Below are 14,656 nucleotides of genomic sequence, written 5' to 3'. Positions count from 1 at the left end.
TTGTTGAAGACTGTTAAACATTAAGCTGACATTTTTGAAAAATTTTGATAGTGATATTGATAGTTTCCCTTGTGAGTACTACCAGATTTTTGTGGAATCAAAACCAGTTCAAACTGTGGTAGCAATAACTGTTTTAACATCCTTAGGGTTATTTATCTCATACGTACTAAAACAATAAAAATATTATCTATAAATTTAATATTTTGCAGCTTGTTACTGCTCTGTTCACTGATTTTTTTTCTACTGATTCTCATCCTACTGAATCATCTGCTGTTACCAATGATGACAAGCTTCATCTTCTAATGAGTTTGAAAATATTTTTTCTCTGTGCTATATGCTGTTAGTGGGTTGATTCTCAACAATTTTGTCAGGGCTGAGTTGCTAGAGCTTTACATTTAATTTACTACATATAATCTTCAGTTATTGGGCTGTGATTTTCATATTTCAGAGAATTTTTTTTTCATTTCTAAAAGACTCTTTACTCTTTTGCTGAATCAAGCTAGCCCTTTTTTAAGGATCTGATGGGTTCATTCACTGAGCATGTAACATGATGCCTTTGAACAGTGTCCTTTGCACCAATGAATGTTTTTACCCTTTTGGGTGTTTTTTTTTTAACTTCATTTTACCTAACTTCCATGTTTTTAGGTATTGCCCCTCTTTACAGTAAAGCAATGCTTCAGTAAGAGAAGGTGAGCTTGTTTTGGTATCTTTCTGGAGGGATCTGGGGAGATTTGCTCCTGGAATTTGAATACTTCACAGTGATTACTGTACAGTGGCACTTAAATAATTGTCTCTTGAACTGGGTCCTGTGCACTGTTCAAAACTAAAGAGCTGCTTCTCTTCTTGTGAGTTTTCTGCTTAGTTGTTCCAAAGAGCAACTATTTCTTATGTCCTACACTTTAATCGCCACATCATGTTCCACCATAACTTACCTAGTCCACATACAGTAACTGAGGTTTTGTATCACCATCTTTTTTGTTTTTTGTTTGCCTTCATAATCTTTCTAATCTCCTTTATAGTCATTGTCACCATCTTAGATAGGTGGTCCATAGTATAGGTGTATTAGTACATTCTTCCCATCCAGGTATTTTAATCAAGATCTGTCACCCATCTAATGAAGACCTTGATTTTCCCCTCCTTTCTTCCATTGTGTGCATTGTCCCTGCCTTGCCTTCGGGTAAGTTATTCCCACATGCACAGGCCATACCTTTATGTAGAAGTCTAGATTTCACCATGGCATCCAAACAGCAAAATGAAGCTAAAAAACATACTGACTGCAGATAAACCCTAATAATTTATATTAATAACTGGGATAAACCTTTGCAGCTGCTAAATCGGGTGCATTGGTAAGCACAAAATCAAGTGCCTCTGTATGCACACATGTGTGCATGCGTAGGAGGGAGACAGAAAATCAGCAACACTGAATAATAAACATTTCTTAGGTTAATTAATTTTGACATGTATAGCTTTATTGTAATTGATTCATGAGCTCTGTGAGATAGGTAATTCACACAGCTTTGATTTTAGCAGTCTCTTATTCTACTTCATAACTTTCCAAAAGGTTATTTTTACTCAGGAACGTTAAACCAGTTAAATTGTGGTCTGTTCCTGTCAAAGTGGTTTACATCTACACAGGCAGTTTCTGGATTTGATTTTGGTTTTGTCAGTCACACTCTTGATATATGAAAGTTTAGTATTTAATGTACTTCAGGATGGAAGTAACCATACTCCTTTGGGAATTTGCTCATATGGAGCTGCACCTGAGTGAACACCTTACTGCCCTGCTTCTGGTAGTCCCACCGCTACACCGACCTACACGACTTCACATTTTGGTTGGTCTACCCGCACCAAAGCCGCAGAAGTCATTTCAGCAGCGAGTGAGTGAGTGCTTCAACAGAAGACCCTGCAGTCAAAGGAAGAAAATTTGTATTACCCACCCATTAACGACATGGCGGCCACCCGAACCTCATCCGTGCAAACAGTACCAATATTGCATCTCAGAGTGACAACGGGCGGGTTTTGATAGACGTCCAGGGCCGCGTAACGAAAATTCATTAAATTGCGTCTGACACCCACTCTGCATCCCCAGGCTCCTACGCCGCCGGGCCCTGAAGGCACCAGCAGGCCCGACTGTCCCTGCCCAGCCCTGTGGGCCCCGGACTCCCCTTGGGCCTGGCTCTGGCCCTTGCCTTTGCCTGCTGTTCACCACACAGCTGGCTGGCCACAGACACTGTCCTTGTCCCGGCTCGCCTCGCTGCCTCTGGGCTTGGTGGGACGGGGCTGCTGGGGTGAGGGTCCCTGCCAGGCCGCCCACCCCGGCCTGGCCTGCTGCGGCCTGGCCTGGCCTGCCGCCACCCGCCCCGGCCTGCCCTGGCTTGCCACACTGCTGCTCTCCCTGGCCTGCCCCTTCCCCCCCCCCCCCCCCCCCCCCCAAAAAAAAATCCCTTTTCTTCTGAAAAAAAATCTTTCAGTGACAGAGGGGGGTTCAGCGGGCCGGAGCGGGCGGCGGAGGTGTCGGGCAGTGGTGTCCCGGGCAGGGGAGCGGCACGGCGGGAAGGGAGCTGTGGCCCGCGGGATCTGCTCTCCGGGCACATTTTCCACCTTCTGGCAATTTTTAGAATGAAAAAACGGAAAAGGAAAGACTGAAAGTCAGTTTTTCACAAAGCAGCTGGATGACTCAACAAGGTTTTGCCTGCTTTCTTGCTTTTTCCTTTAGTTTTTTTTTTTTTTTCCCCCAGATCACATTTGTCTCTCAATTTCTAACACTTTTCATATCCGTGATTGGCATTTTCTCATGAAGAAAAGTGAAAATCCCTGAGCCGACGGTTGTCAGAAGTCGGGAGGTATATTACGCGAGTATCGCTTTTGCTTTTCCTCAGCCCTGCCTTTCTCACCCGCTGTCGTTCGGTTCTGGTGGCTGCTGGGCGTACATCGCTGGCCGACATGCATTACTCTCCTAACTCAGGTCAATTGTCCTTATGCAGCTTTTTTCCACATAATGCTTATATTTAAAATCTCCAGTTTATGATCTTTCACTGGATAACAGTAGTGCAAGACCTGCCATAACTGCTGTTGAAGTAGTAGGAGCCTTTCTATTGACTTCATAGGAATTGGATGAGATTTACATTGCTGAATATTCTAAAAGTAAACAGATCCTTAAAGGAAAATAATCCCTCATTACTGCCTTCTGTTAGGTCTTTGGGAAAAAACCAAAAAGCGGCAACTCTGAAATGAAACATACAAATCTTTTTTAATGCATGAATGCACCCCTTCTTTTTATTTTCTCATCTTGTGATAGAGTACTATTTAATTAAATAGATGAGGTATATGTTCTAAGTAGCTTATGGATGGATATTATCTTCATTTGAGATACCCTAATGAGAGACTAGAGGAACAGCAAGTAACCATTTATTCTACAAAATTAAAAATGTGCAAGAGATGAGCATTTAATTATCTTGACATTATCCTTTGCTAAATTAGGTTCAAGCAGCAAGTTGCAGGACAACCAAGCTAATTTTTTATGTCTCTATATATCTAATTCCATCTTCTTCAAACATTAAGAGTCAACGAAATGCCCGTTTCGAAGGAAGGGCTTTCTGAATGAAAGTATCCTCCCACCCAAGTAGTAGCAAGGTATCTAGCTTTTATGTAATGTCACTTCCCATCTATAGGTGTCGTCGTGCTTTGTTCAGGCCGCCTACAACTGATGCCTACTCGACATAGGAAGGCTTGTCTCGGCTGCATATAGAGACAGCGAGGCCCTGGCAGAGCTGTGCATCAAATAGCCTGAGCTGTCTGACATGCTCTGCACAAAGCTGCGGGATTAGTCACACAGAAATGGTACCGACAAAAAAAGCACGGTAAAACCGTAGCATTTGGGACAACATAGCTCATCAGCGAGTACGGCATGCTTATGCTTACGGAAAGGTACATGTAGTTCAGGAAGAGAAACATATAACTGCAGTTAAGACTATAAACAAGAATTGTTGTGATTAAATCTCTTAGTTATGAGATGAGTATTATTCCCTGACTAGATATGTACTCTTTAGAGTCGGGCTTCTCTGCAGAGGAAATTGCTTTTGAAATTTTCACATGACATGGAATTACGGATTATTCCTTCCAAAATACCTGCTCTCTTGAACACTCTTGCCTGGACTTGTTAAAAGTATGTAATATGTAATGTACAATATATAAAGCACACAACATAAATAAAATGTAATTGTATATAAATTAAAAACATTAAAAATACACAAGAATTCAAGGAGAATCAGAGAAGTTAACCAGATAGCAGTTTTCAGGTTTTACCTCGCTCTCTCTGAAGCATTCCAGAGTACTTAGTCATGCCAAAAGTGGACAAAAAGGGAAGCTGTTTTTTAATAAGATCAATGCAATTGTGTTTTGAAAAGGGGAAAAGAAAAAAAACCCGATAGATAAAATGCTGACCTTTTTGCTTTACTGAAACTGTTTAGTAATTAGATTGAGACTGCTGTTTACAAGGTTCAGATGTAGATTTTTACATGAGCAGGGCTTCTCTTTGGTGTTTTTACTGGGGGAGTGAAGGTATATTTCGGAAATTTTGATTTCATTGTTTTTTTCATCTAAAAAACTATGCTTGTTTTCCATGCTGTTAGATTTATATCATGTCATAGTTCTGTTACATATGCACACTAAGCAAGAGAACGTGCAAGTGCTGGTGTTCCCTGTTACTTAGCCCGTTTCTCCCATTGCATTTGCTAAAATGTGTAAGCTAAATACACAAATGGAAACTTTATTTAATACCTGAAGCCCACAAGTAGGTAGCGAGAAATCAAGACCTGCCAGTCGTTGGGCCCTCTGGACAGACTTGCCAGCAAGGTGAGCACGAGGCCAGGAAGTTTTGAAGGATACCATGCAGCTAAGGGATGGTATTAGCTCTTGGGTACTACCCATTCCAGCAGATTGAATTTACTAACCAAAAGCATTCTGCATGATGTTAGCACTCTTCAGAGCTATAAGCTCTGTCAGCCCTTTCATTTTAAATATGTATTACTTTTAGAAAAGGAAGTTTACTTTGACTGCACTGTTTTGCTTTCCTTAATACACATTAAATGGGATAATCCTTTTAAAGTCACTTACTGAAGTATAGATGAGGATGTGGTTTGTGCCTCTTACTTCAACGGACACGATGCCTTAAGATCGTACACATGGTGCAGGTACAAGGTACGCTACTCATTCATATTAACCCATTCAGCATGCATCGAACGCCACGGAATTAAAACAATGTTTAGAAAACAGGTAAGATTTTGCTTCTCTCTTTGGTGAAATATCTTGAAAATACTCAAGTCATGATGAGGACAAAGGAGATCCTCTTCTATGTTACACATGCCATACTTATTAATGGGAGGACGAAGCCAAATAGAGATTCAATTTGTGGCTCAGGAAAAAAAAAAATTATCTAAAATCTCTTTTACTTGTGTCCATACAACTGCATTGCTATTCATAGCAATTCAGTAACTGAGAAATGAACTGAATCCAGTTTCCTTAACCCAGGGATGAATTTAACCCAAGAACGCAGGCGCTTTGTATTCTGCACATGTGAATGGTCTACAGCTTTTCTGTGTTATTAGTCTGGTTTCAGCCATTTTAGCAATTACATTGTATTTTGTTCACATCTTGCGGCTTCCACCCTTTTTCATTTTCCCTTTCTCCTGCCAGACCCTTAATCAGCCTCTCTGGGAACTTATATAGCTCCCATGACCGCTGTATACGAACACCTCACAAACATTAATGCCTTTTTATCTTCACTGCACCCTTGTGAATAAGAACGGTGTTAACTCACATTATACAGAGAAGGAACAAAAGGACAGAGAGATTAAATGACTTGCCTATCAGTGGAAGAGAAATCCGTAAAACCTCAGGAACTGAAGGCAAACGCGCCAAGTGCCTGGCCGACGTGGTAACCCCCAGTACCTCCTTCCTAATTCCTGCCTGTTGCAGAGCACGAACAGCCTCGAGCGCTCGTCGCTCTGTCCGGGCGCAAAGAAGACCCTTGATGTCGCGTAATGGAGGTGCCTGCGCTGGGAGTCTGGTATCGCTCCTCAACGGTGAGAAAGCAGCTCTCCCAAAGGGTGACGGTGAGAATCAAAGTTGGGAGCCCGTCTCTCTTTCTCTCAACCAGCTAGGATGCCTGGGTTTCTAAATCAAGCACCCAAACCAGCTCTCTACAGTAGATGGTATGAGTCATTTAGCTAACTTAAAATGCCCTGTACTGATCCACAAAGAGAATCCCATAAAGTTTTCCATGTCTTTTTTACCTACCCACGCGAATGGATCACTCATCATAGTACTACCCAAATGCCTGGTTTAACCAGTCACATTAATTTCTCTGTTTTAAAATGGAATTTTGACTACTGGTTGTTGCATTCATTTCTAGTTTCTTTTCTGTTTTTTTAACCAACATGAAGAATGCTGTTCTTTTATCATAAGGGGATGTGGGGTGGCATGTGAGCGAGCTCCACAAATTCTGCAACAGCTCCCACCGCTCCTGCAACCCACTGACTCTGCATGGCACATTATCTGCCTATCGATAATCCTTTATCATGTTCCGTAATAAAATCACACTTTCCCACGTGCTGCTTTTCTTTTCTCTCTTCTCTTGTAAGATGTTGGGGGTTTAACAACTGTAGCAGTTTGGATTCTTCTCTACGGCCCTACGAGGAAGCCAGGATGGATTTAGCGGTAACTGAACGTCGCCCAGTCTCTTTGTCCGCATTTTGGAGAGCGCCATTTACACAGACATAAACAGATACATAACTGTATGTGTTTTATCTCGCATTGCTCAGATATTTCCCTCTCCTCCGCCCTCCCGCCCCACGCAATGGGTTGCAAGAGTATGAAATGCCTCTGACCCGACCGCCTACCTATGTACAGGCAACTCTGCTCATCTCTTCCCGCGAGCGCGCGCCTGCAGGGCTAGCGCGGTGGAAGAGGGGGTGCCTACTCCCCTGCACCTTTGTGCAGGAATGCGATCAAATTTATTGGGGGGGAACATCAGAATTTGAGAGTTGCATTTTATAGAACATTTGTTTAGTATTATAAACATCTGCAAATGACTATTTATTTCATGAAGTAATTAACATTACTAATTAGATGCACCTTGCAGCTGCTGTTAATCTTAATTGGCAATAATGCAGTTACATTCTGATACATATCTTCAGAAGAGTTACGGAGGAGAAGGAAGGAAAAAAAAAAGAGAAGGAAAAAAAAAATCTGAAGGGAAGGAAATAAAACTGTTCCCACACAGTTCAGAGAGTTCGCACAAAGAAGATCCCATGGCAACAGCGAGGCCCACAGTTTGCCTTATAAAAATCCAAGAATAGATAATGTATCATCTCTCCTAAAACAACACTTCGCTTCGGAAACCGGAGGGGAAAGGGGGGAAGAAAAGAAAAAAAAAATAAAATCGAAATAAACCACGACAGGAAAAGAGAAGCAGGCGGACCCCCCCCTCCCCGCGCACGTTGCTCGCCCGGCGGCCGCATCGCATCGCATCGCATCGCGTCGCGTCCCCAGCGCGGCGGGCGGAGCCGGGGCGGAGGGAAGGGGCGGCCCGCTGCCCGGGAGTTTCTCCAGGATCCACTTCCCCAAGACCCTCCTCCTCCTCCTCCAAACCCGAAGCCAGCCCTCCTCCGAGCCCGCTGGAAGCGGGTGCGCGGCCGGGCGAGTGCCGCGGTAGCCATCGGGTGGCAGCAGCGGTAGCTCGGTGCCGGCCCGGCGGAGGACGCCTTCGGCCGAACCAGCGCGGCTCGTAGAAACACAGGAATCGTTCATGCACTGCAGTTTCTCTCTCCCTCTCTCCCTCTGCTCCTTAGGATATTTTGGGTGGATTGTGGTTATCAGTCAAGACCTCCTCTTCTTTGCCGATCACTTGTCATTTTCACCGGGGATTAGTATCGTTCGGGGCAAGCGGACAACCGATTTTTTTTTTTTTTTTTCGCTGCTTCTTTTCCCTTTGGAGATTTTTTCCCCCACCACCAACCCCCCCCCCCTCCCCTTTTTTTTTTTTTTTTTTTTTTTTTTTTCCTTCTCCCCGTGGCGCGGCGGCGAGGGTGCTAGGACCCAACAAGCACCCTCCCCATCCCCGCACCAGGAACCCCCCCCACCGGCCCGCCGCTCGCCGGATACTTCTCCGCGGCAGCCCGGAGCGAGCCGGCCCTCGGCGGCGGCGGCGGCGGCGCCGCGCTGGGCGGCCACCTCACCCCCCTCCCCACCCCCCCGCCGCACCTGGATGGTACCTCCCGCCGGCGACGCGGGCACTTTGTGAACTAGGAAGGAAGGGGCGACTTGGGGCGGGGGGCGGGGGGGGAGGGGGGTTTTGCCGCCGAAGTCTGTATGGAATTACCTGCGCCCGCGGCGGAGCTGGCAGCGGTGGATGGATGGGCGCCGCGTCCGCGGCACCGGCGGCCAGCTCAGCCCCAGGAGTAAACACGGGGCTTCTCCGGCCGAGTGCGCAGTGTGGTGACCGGCACTCGCCTCGCTGACGGATCGCACCGGAGGGATATTTCGGGAGACTCCTGTGGGTAAGGTCGTTTTTATACCAGGCGAAAGCCCGGCGTTGCTAAACTTGGTGGCGGGTGGTTGGAACGGGTTACTTTGGGGATTGCTGCATTACCCTGATGCGAGGGGCTCCAGCCCTGGTTGGCAGTTGAGTGGAATAACTGCAGTAGGTCTTCTGGTGAGTGCTTTTAGCCGTAAATAATAATAGAAAAATAATTAAAAATCTCCTCCTCCCTCTGCTATTCTTGCACCCTCTGGATTGGGGGGAGTACTGTAAGAGCAAGGAGTCTTTCGTTTTTCCTCCTCTTCTTTTATTTTTTTTCCCCCGGTTGTAATATTTCTGACTGGAAAGGGTATGCGATAGTAAAGCTCCCTGTGATGGAATCTATTTAATAGGAGGTCGGATCCCATCCGCTGGTTAAAACAAATGTTTCCAACTCTGTGCAGCAGTCTGCTGCATTTCATAGCTGCAATGGAGGCAGAGAAAGCCTGCTTTTCAACTTGTTAAACTTTAAGGTGGCTATCCTTATGATTGTGGTACGGTGCTCTGGTGCTAAGGGGGTTAAATGCCACTGGTAATTTGGGATTACAACCGCTCCTGTAAATCCGGCAAGGAAATGATAAGATGAGGGACGTCGAGGGAAAAAAAAATCCCATCTCGATAGCAGAGAAATACCGTAAATGACACTAGCCTGAAAATCTCTCGTCCACCTGCTCTTATAAAATATTTTTTTCACCCAATAACTTACCTACCGAAACCTCAGACCACGTGTATGGGAGTTGAAGATTTGCAAACAGAGATGCTATCTTCGGTATTTCATACATATATGCATCTGGCTGAGGGACTGTGTGTGAATTAATTCCTCTGTTAGTTGTGGTGTGAAGCGAGACCGGGAAGAAAAGGAGAGAAAAGATCGTCTTCTTAAGAACAGAAGAGAGCAAGGGAAGCACTTCAGCCTTTAAAGATTTAAAGGGATCCAGGCAATGCACATTGCTGATCTTTCTCTGCAAAATCAACTCTGAGAGAGAGAACGGGGGAAGGTTGAGGGAATCGATAGTGATGACGTTGTGCAGTGCAATGCACTGCAATGCTAAAGTTATATAGTGTGTGCGAGAATATATACCCTTAGGTACTGCTGGTGGGTTCATGCATAATGGATGGAAGAAGATATGCAGATCTGTCTGTAGGAAGATGGATGTATTTGTGCAAAGACGGCGATTATGTAACTTGATTACATCAGTGGCATCGGTCGCCGATAGTGGAATAATATGCTCATATAGCGTATCGATCACTTGGGTTAACTTTGTAGCGCTCCCGACCCGGGCAGAGGAGGGGAGATCCTCGCTCAGCTCCCGACGAGGGGTTTGCCTCTTGCAGGCTGCCTTTTGCATCAGCCTGGAGTTTCCCCGGGACAGGGAGTTCACCGAGGAGGAGGCTGCCTTTAGTCGCTAATTCCGCCGCACCCGCGGAGAGAGGGCTCCAGAAAAGCCCCTGCAAGGGCTGCACAATGGTCCCATTGACCAGATCCGCCCGCCTGCTCCTCGGCAAGGTCACACGGCAACCTGGGACTCCGGAGCGTGGCGACGGCTGAGGCGAGGAGGAACAAACCCGAAATTAAAATTGATCCTCCTCCCGTCCTCGCCGTCGCCTCGCCTCCGAAGTCGTCGTTCTGCCCACCGACCCCTCTTCCAGTGCTCGAGGCAGGGCTGATGCCGGTTCGCCCCGAGTATTTGCGGCGCTTAAGACCGCTAGCGTCGGCTCTCCGGCTGTGTGCGATGACTGCCTCACAGCTTTAGCAGGATGCTGCTTCGGTTTTTTAGAGTGCAAGCGTGACTGACTTTAGAAAAAAGTGTTGTCAGATAGAACAGCCTAATCTACCTGTTACATTCGCAGGGAACCTAAAAGGTGGTCCATTAACACGTTTCAAGCATCCCAGAAGTGAGTAGGTGAAGAGCAAAGGTGTGACAGGAGTCCCCTCGGTTTAACTCAGGTGGACTTTGTTTAGCAAATTGTCCACAAAGATAGAAGTATCAGGATATACTTCACTTTAATATCCATTTTAGAATCGTACATCACTATTCCTGTCTCTTTGGGAGGAAAGGGGGGGCGGGGGGGGGATGTTCGGGGGGGGGGGGGGAGAGTACTCCTTGAAAAGAGATAAGCTTGCAAAGGCACTGCTGAGGCCCCTTACCTCTAATGGATGCATTTTCTGAAGAATGTAAGCCTGATAAAAATCTTAACTCAGCTGAAATGAGTGATCTTATCATCATTGGCCTATGTCCTTCCCCACTTCACTCTGAATTCATTCTAGCAAAAATTTCACTAAAATACTTTTCAGTTAAGAAGAGGTGAGGGCAGAGTGGGTTTTACATCTCTTGATAAACATGATCTTCACATACCTACTAGATTTAATGCACTATCAAACTCACAGTAATTTTACCATGGAACCAGCCTGAAAAATCATTTTTTCCTCTGCTTCCCTGAAAACATCAGTATTTTAAAGTTGGTTCACCATTAGTTCATGACTATTTTCATATTTCTTGAGGATAACTCTGGGCAAGCACTAATAAATCCTGCTAATGTAGTTTAGAGTTTGACATTCATAGAGTATACTGAGTAAATTGGAAAAAAAGGATATGAAGTTAACTCTGTTTCCATCCTTCAGGGGTCAGAATAACACTATGGCAACTCCTATGCATTGCTACAGCTCTTAAAATTTTCAGAAATGTCCATGGCATACTCTGTTCCGCCACACATGATTACGGGCATGCTCTCTCCATTTAATTCGTTACGGGACTTCTTGTGACACACAGGCTACATACCTGTGCCACCCGTCTTAAAGGAAAGCACAATTGTCTACAGAAAGTGTTATAAAACTGGTGCTGTAAAAGAGCAGGCATTGACAGTGTGGGAATATATCGCATGGTGCATGTAAACTGGCATGCAGCATGCAAGGATTTGCAAATGCAGGGTAATACGGAGTGGTAAGCAACCAAGTTTTATTTATAGATTAATTTCATTGTTGTAGTTAGCAATACCCATTCGGTAAAAATAGAGGGTTTCAGCTCCAATGCGATATCCGTTCAGTTCGTACCAAATATAGCTTCTTTGAGAGGAAACTTTCCTTGCTGAAGTAAAACTGTAAATCACTCGGACAAATGAAGAGAAAATGTGAAGAGAAATATTTACATAAAACATTCCCAGGCTCCAAATCTCAGACCACTGAAAGCAGTGAGAGTTTTACCACCCACTCCTCGCTAGCGCTGGAAAGCCGGCTTTTAAAGAAAACAGCAGTGCATGAAGAATAATCTCAGTGCCTCCCTCTGAAAGAGCAGGCTTCTGACTGTCGTCACTGAACACAGTAGACTTGTTTTACTGCTGATAGGAAAATTTGAAACATACGGGGCAGATCTTAATGAAGCTTTTTTACTATTCAGTGATATTCTTGTAATGTATTCAGAGTACTTTCTGTGGCTATTATGTCGAACCCGTGTATTGGGAAACAAAGCAAAAAGTGGATAACTGACTGAGGTTTACATTCAGTGTATTTGCACTTGCAGAGAAGTGTTTGGCTATACTTCTGTGTTTCATAACAGCTATGATCTTTAGTGGCTGGGAATCTTCTTATTTTTATAGTGCACGCTGCATGATAATATATGGCAATTGAAACATCCAAGCTCTGATTAATATGATTAAAAACTAGCAACTTATCTAGTGGTGCTCAAGTTGTAAAGTTTAATTATAGCGGCACCATTTGCACAGCTATAGATAAGGTTGTGTCAGCATTTCTATTATAAACCTCTATCTTGTTCCCATCCGTTGTGTCAGGGGTCCATGAAATAAGAAGAATTTACAGTAGAGACCATAACGGCTGTTTTGGATTACCGTCATGGCCTGTCAGGTCAGTAATCCATGTGTTTCTTTAAGTCTTGACATGTACATCTACAGCAGCACCAAAGCAGCCATTATGCTCTATCAGTTCAAGTGTATGCCTGTTTCATTTTAAAAGGTAATTAAATATGAGATGATGGACCACAGTGACTCAGGAGGGATCATTTAACCTGTTATTTTTCTTGCACTTTCGTATTGTTTTCATATTCTTAAAACAAAACCAGATCAAATGCAACAATGAATTTTACTTGTGATAGCTAAAAATTAATGCACATTTGGAAGAAAGCTCTTTTGGGGGGAGGGAAAGGGGGAAGAATGAAGATGAAAGGTTGTGGGGTTTTCGTGTTAATATTCAAGCTTTGCACGTTCCTTGAAGGTAGTCACATATGGAACTCCATCTACTGCAAAAGGGGAAAATCCTGTGTTATTCATCAAAGCTGTGTAAGACCAGGGCAAGGAAATCAGGTAGTGCTGGTTCTCTGTTTTAACGTTGGGTACTCTGTTTTTCTAGGTATCACTGTACCTGTGTATTATAGGCACTCCTAGGTCATTTCGTGGTGTTATACAGCACACTATTTATGCCTCAATAACTAGCTCTGAACAAACGAACCAAGGACATCAGTCTTACTGCTTTCTGTGCTTAGAAATTTCATAAGAACAGCACACAAACATACAATAGTCCTTCAATGGTCGTAGCACCAACTGCAGCAATTGCCCACAAAGATTTTTTTGATTGGGGATGAAGAAGGAGAAAGGGAGAAAATGAAAACATCTAGATTTTTGCCAATGCAGTAGATATTATTTCCATTTTATTTTCAGTTGCGGGCATAATTTAGGAAATGCTCAGTGTAGCTTCTGAAAAGAAACACAGAAACCTAATTCATGCGTTGAGAAGGCTGATAAAATCTATACAAATCTATACAGTCAACAGGCAGACAAGGGGTACTACTACTTGGCGATAGGATGGCTAGTGGTGTCAGAAAGTTTTCTGTTCTCTGGTCCTTCACAGCTGTCCTCAATGAATAGTGCACTGTAAAAGAGGAAGAAGATGGAGACTAGCAGAATGGGTTAAAAAAGGGGGCAGAGAAGCGTATAAATATACAGACATTGGTGATGTAGCTCCTGTCTCTTCAGAGATGGGGTATACTTCTGTATTCCTTTCGTCTGTTCTTCACTAGTGAGACCCAGATCCTTTAAATTCTTAAACTCTTCAGTGCGAGGGCCATCACCTTTTCGTTTTCATGCGTGTTTCCAGTCACACAATGAGACTGTGATCTCTCAGTTGAGGTAACTTGAGGTGCTTCTCCATAAAATAATAAATTAGTGGCAGGGACATGAGAGAAAGAATGTTTCCTGTTGGCTATTTTAGAAAAGGCAGATATTTGACGTGAATCAAATTTTCCTCTGACAAAGCACAAACCATTGGAATTTCCAGCAAAAATCTCACAAGGCTCTTACAAGACTGCCTCTTACAAAGCTAGTGCAACTGCTGCCTAAAACCTTGATATCTCAGTTTCACCTATTAAGTTCCACTTAATAATGTGTGCTCGGACTGTCAGTAGCAATTTCGGTAAACTCAATCCCAGCCAAAAGTTTAGACTGTTTCAAGGAAAATGAAGTCAAAGTAATGTGCATCGTTATAATGCACAGGGAAAGGCTTCTGCTGGTGAGGTTAGCGGTGAGTTTAACCAGCAGTGACCTGTCTGCGTTGCCAGACCAGTTGCCTCAGACTGAGAATTGCTGTGCCTGAACGGTGTGAGCGACCTGCACGAACATTCGTCCCTGCCTACATCCATTTGGCAGCGCATCTCTGCTGGATTTGACTCTGAGCTCAGTGGATCATATGCCTCAAGGGTAATTCCTACACCGAGAAGATCTGTCGGTATGATGGAAACCTTGGGATGGAGCCACAATGTCTGCAGAGGGACGTGTTTGGCCGGGATGCTTTTGTGTGGCACTGATCCCTGGCAACAATTTTAGCCCTGTGTCTGTCAGGTTGCTGTTCAGTGCACAGAATTTCAGGATGGCAGCAGAGCACAGCTGTTACCGTATAGCACCTTGGCATTCCTGCATCCTTGACTGTTCTTCAATGCTTTCTGGCTGTCTCGTCCCAGATGAAAACTTTTTTTTTTTTTCAGGAAATCTTACCTTTGCTCATTTTAGAATAACGTAACCGGAAATGCATGGCACTTCCATTTCAGCAAGTTGTGTGTATGATGGAGATACGTG

General features: G+C 44.3%; 1 protein-coding gene across 3 annotated transcripts in view; it reads left to right on the top strand.

Moving 5' to 3' along the window:
* Positions 1–8,353: 8,353 nt before the first annotated feature.
* IL1RAPL1 (interleukin 1 receptor accessory protein like 1) overlaps positions 8,354–14,656 on the top strand; it is a 753,722-nt gene continuing 747,419 nt past the window's right edge. The window contains exon 1 of one of the 3 annotated variants that reach the window (XM_030020563.1): positions 8,354–8,558. The gene's annotated coding sequence lies outside the window, so the exon portion shown is untranslated. Of the gene's footprint in view, positions 8,564–11,436; positions 11,521–14,656 lie in introns of those variants that run through there. The other 2 variants (XM_030020564.1, XM_030020567.1) reach the window with 2 other exon arrangements.

Source organism: Aquila chrysaetos, chromosome 7 (genome assembly GCF_900496995.4).
Source record: "Aquila chrysaetos chrysaetos chromosome 7, bAquChr1.4, whole genome shotgun sequence".
Classification (NCBI taxonomy): Eukaryota; Metazoa; Chordata; class Aves; order Accipitriformes; family Accipitridae; genus Aquila; species Aquila chrysaetos.
Note: the sequence above shows the minus strand (reverse complement) of the source record. Positions and strands in the feature narration are given on the sequence as shown.